The sequence below is a fragment of the Coregonus clupeaformis genome, unplaced genomic scaffold (genome assembly GCF_020615455.1).
Source record: "Coregonus clupeaformis isolate EN_2021a unplaced genomic scaffold, ASM2061545v1 scaf2022, whole genome shotgun sequence".
Taxonomy (NCBI): Eukaryota; Metazoa; Chordata; class Actinopteri; order Salmoniformes; family Salmonidae; genus Coregonus; species Coregonus clupeaformis.
Genome location: NW_025535476.1, coordinates 65,001 through 70,000, shown reverse-complemented (window position 1 = coordinate 70,000; position 5,000 = coordinate 65,001). Strand labels below are relative to the sequence as shown.

General features: G+C 52.6%; 1 pseudogene; it reads left to right on the top strand.

Moving 5' to 3' along the window:
- LOC121563985 overlaps window positions 1–5,000 on the top strand; it is a 67,066-nt pseudogene that overhangs the window by 6,484 nt on the left and 55,582 nt on the right.

Below are 5,000 nucleotides of genomic sequence, written 5' to 3'. Positions count from 1 at the left end.
TGATGGTCGTTAGGGGAAGGGTCCTGTTGTGATGGTCGTTAGGGGGAAGGGTCCTGTTGTGATGGTCGTTAGGGGGAAGGGTCCTGTTGTTAGGGGAAGGGTCCTGTTGTGATGGTCGATAGGGGGAAGGGACCTGTTGTGATGGTCGTTAGGGGGAAGGGTCCTGTTGTGATGGTCGTTAGGGGGAAGGGTCCTGTTGTGATGGTCGTTAGGGGGAAGGGTCCTGTTGTGATGGTCGTTAGGGGGAAGGGACCTGTTGTGATGGTCGTTAGGGGGAAGGGTCCTGTTGTGATGGTCGGTTAGGGGAAGGGGTCCTGTTGTGATGGCCGTTAGGGGAAGGGTCCTGTTGTGATGGTCGTTAGGGAGAAGGGTCCTGTTGTTAGGGGGAAGGGTCCTGTTGTGATGGTCGTTAGGGGAAGGGGTCCTGTTGGTGATGGTCGTTAGGGGAAGGGTCCTGTTGTGATGGTCATAGGGGAAGGGTCCTGTTGTGATGGTCGTTAGGGGGAAGGGACCTGTTGTGATGGTCGTTAGGGAAAAGGGACCTGTTGTGATGGTCGTTAGGGGAAGGGACCTGTTGTGATGGTCGTTAGGGGAAGGGACCTGTTGTGATGGTCGTTAGGGGAAAGGGTCCTGTTGTGATGGTCGTTAGGGGGAAGGGTCCTGTTGTGATGGTCGTTAGGGGAAGGGACCTGTTGTGATGGTCGTTAGGGGAAGGGACCTGTTGTGATGGTCATTAGGGGAAGGGACCTGTTGTGATGGTCGTTAGGGGGAAGGGTCCTGTTGTGATGGTCGTTAGGGGGAAGGGTCCTGTTGTGATGGTCGTTGGGGAAGGGTCCTGTTGTGATGGTCGTAGGGGGAAGGGACCTGTTGTGATGGTCGTTAGGGGGAAGGGACCTGTTGTGATGGTCGTTAGGGAGAAGGGACCTGTTGTGATGGTCGTTAGGGGAAGGGTCCTGTTGTGATGGTCGTTAGGGGAAGGGACCTGTTGTGATGGTCATTAGGGAGAAGGGACCTGTTGTGATGGTCGTTAGGGGGAAGGGTCCTGTTGTGATGGCCGTTAGGGGGAAGGGTCCTGTTGTGATGGCCGTTAGGGGGAAGGGTCCTGTTGTGATGGCCGTTAGGGGAAGGGTCCTGTTGTGATGGTCGTTAGGGGGAAGGGTCCTGTTGTGATGGTCGTTAGGGGGAAGGGACCTGTTGTGATGGTCATTAGGGAGAAGGGACCTGTTGTGATGGTCGTTAGGGGGAAGGGTCCTGTTGTGATGGTCGTTAGGGGGAAGGGTCCTGTTGTGATGGTCGTTAGGGGGAAGGGTCCTGTTGTGATGGTCGTTAGGGGGAAGGGTCCTGTTGTGATGGTCGTTAGGGGGAAGGGACCTGTTGTGATGGTCATTAGGGAGAAGGGACCTGTTGTGATGGTCGTTAGGGGGAAGGGTCCTGTTGTGATGGCCGTTAGGGGGAAGGGTCCTGTTGTGATGGTCGTTGGGGGAAGGGACCTGTTGTGGTGGTCGTTAGGGGGAAGGGTCCTGTTGTGATGGTCGTTAGGGGGAAGGGTCCTGTTGTGATGGTCGTTAGGGGGAAGGGTCTTGTTGTGATGGTCGATAGGGGGAAGGGTCCTGTTGTGATGGCCGTTAGGAGGAAGGGTCCTGTTGTCATGGTCGTTAGGGGAAGGGACCTGTTGTGATGGTCGTTAGGGGAAGGGACCTGTTGTGATGGTCGTTAGGGAGAAGGGACCTGTTGTGATGGTCGTTAGGGGGAAGGGACCTGTTGTGATGGTCGTTAGGGAGAAGGGTCTTGTTGTGATGGTCGTTAGGGAGAAGGGACCTGTTGTGATGGTCGTTTGGGGGAAGGGACCTGTTGTGATGATCGTTAGGGAGAAGGGTCTTGTTGTGATGGTCGTTGAGGAGAAGGGACCTGTTGTGATGGTCGTTAGGGGAAGGGACCTGTTGTGATGGTCGGTTAGGGGAAGAGACCTGTTGTGATGGTCGTTAGGGGAAGGGACCTGTTGTGATGGTCGGTAGGGAGAAGGGCTTCCTGTTGTCATGGTCGTTAGGGGAAGGGCCTTGACTCAGTGAGAGAGGGGGATGAGAGGGGATGGAGGTTGAGGGGGTGAGGGACGGGGAGAGAGAGGAGGTTGAAAGGGGTGAGAGAGGGGGATGGCGGTTGAGGGGTGAGGGACGGGAGAGAGAGGAGGTTGAAAGGGTGAGAGAGGGGGATGGCGGTTGAGAGGGAGATGGAGAGACAATGGAATGCTTTGTGGGTAATGTTTGTGGCTCGATGGTTCTGGAGACCATCCTTTCTGCTGGACTGCCCTCTGTGTGTGTGTGTGTGTGTGTGTGTGTGTGTGTGTGTGTGTGTGTATGTGTGTGTCTTGGTTCTGCCTCATCTGAAACACTACACTTCTCTCCTGCTCTCTTCTCCGGTCTCGGTTCTGCTCTCACTTTTCATTGGCTGATGTATGCTGATTGTCTTCCTGATGGCTGATGGGTAATGGTGTTTTTCAGTCTACCTGAGGACTACAGGTGGCTGATGGGTAATGGTGTTTTTGAGCGTGCCTGAGGACTACAGGTGGCTGATGGGTAACAGTGTTTTTCAGCGTGCCTGAGGACTACAGGTGGCTGATGGGTAACTGTGTTTTTCAGCGTGCCTGAGGACTACAGGTGGCTGATGGGTAACGGTGTTTTTCACTCTACCTGAGGACTACAGTTGGCTGATGGGTAATGGTGTTTTTCAGCGTGCCTGAGGACTACAGTTGGCTGATGGGTAATGGTGTTTTTCAGCGTACCTGAGGACTACAGGTGTGGGAAGTCTCTGGGACCGGTGGAGTCGTTACAGGAACACCCCCAGCAGCCAGGGAAGATTCTGATTGGCTACAGCAGAGGCCTTGTCGTCCTATGGGATCTCAGCACCCGCAACGCAGAACACATGTTCCTGGGAAAACAGGTAAATATACACTGAACAAAAATATAAACGCAACAATTTCAAAGATTTGACTGAGTTAAAGTTCATAGAAGGAAATCGGTCAATTGAAATACATTCATTAGGCCCTAATCTATGGATTTCACATGACTGGGCAGGGTGCAGCCACTGTGGAGCCAGGCCCAGCCAATCAGAAGGGCTTTTTCCCCCACAAAAAGGGCTTTTTACAGACAGAAAAACTACTCAGCGCCCCCCACCTCCCCCAGACGGTCCCTGCAGGTAAAGAAGCCGGATGTGGAGGTCCTGGGCTGGTGTGGTTACACGTGGTCTGTGGTTATGAGGCCAGTTGGACGTACTGCCAAATTCTCTAAAATGACGTTGGAGGCGACTTATTGTAGAGAAATTAACATTAAATTCTCTGGCAGCAGCTCTGGTGGACATTCCTGCAGTCAGCATGCCAATTGCACGCTCCCCTCAAAACGTGAGACATCTGTGGCATTGTGTTGTGTGACAAAACCGCACATTTTATGAGTGGCCTTTTATTGTCCCCAGCACGAGGTGCACCTGTGTAATGATCATGCCGTTTAATCAGCTTCTTGATATGCCACACCTGGATTATCTTGGCAAAGGAGACATGCTCACTAACAGGGATGTAAACAAATGTGTGCAAAAAACAAATAATATTTTTGTGTGTATGGAACATTTCTGGGATCTTTTATTCCAGCTCTTGAAACATGGGACCAACACTTTTACATGTTGCGTTTTATTATTGTTGTTCAGTGTATAATATGCACCTCACTGCAGAGCCGGATGTCTTCCGTGGCTCTTCGTCAATAGTCTTCCTCTCTTTCCCTGTAGCCTCTATAGCTCCTTCTCTCCTCTCCTTCCATTGGTCAGGACGTTAGTCAGTTCCTCCTCTCCTCTCCTTCCATTGGTCAGGACGTTAGTCAGTTCCTCCTCTCCTCTCCTTCCATTGGTCAGGACGTTAGTCACTTCCTTGTTTTGCAGCCAGGGTCTCCGCTCATGGGTCTAAATACAGTGTGTCTGTCTGCAGCAGCTGGAGTCCCTGGTGTGGGAACGTTCCGGAAAGCTCCTTCCTCAGTTCCCATAGTGACGGGGGGTACAGAGTGTGGGCTGTTGCCAGTGGTAACGCCTACACACACCAGCCCGTGTCCTCGTCCATCCCCTACGGTGAGAGACACACACACACACACTAACCCCTACACACACACTAACCCCTACACACACACTAACCTACACACACACTAACCCCTACACACACCCTAACCCCTACACACACACACACACACACACACACACACACACACACACACACACACACACACACACACTGACCCCTACACACACACACACACACACACACCCCCACACACACTAACCCCTACACACACCCTAACCCCACACACACACTAACCCCTACACACACACTAACCCCTACACACACCCTAACCCCTGCACACACACTAACCCCTACACACACACACACACACACACTACCACACACACACTAACCCTACACACACCCTAACCCTACCCACACACTAACCCCTACACACACACACACACACACACTAACCCCTACACACACTAACCCCTACACACACACTAACCCCTACACACACCCTAACCCCCTACACACACACTCAACCCTACACACACACTAACCCCTACACACACACTCCCCTACACACACACTAACCCCTACACACACCCTAACCCCTACACACACACTAACCCCCTACACACACACTAACCCCTACACACACACACACACACCCCTAACCCCTACACACACACTAACTGCCCTACACACACACTAACCCCTACACACACACTAACCCCTACACCACACACTAACCCCCTACACACACACTAACCCCTACACACACACTAACCCCTACACACACACTAACCCCTACACACACACTAACCCCTACACACACACTAACCCCTACACACACCCTAACCCCTACACACACACTAACCCCCACACACACACTAACCCCTACACACACACTAACCCCTACACACACACTAACCCCTACACACACACTAACCCCTACACA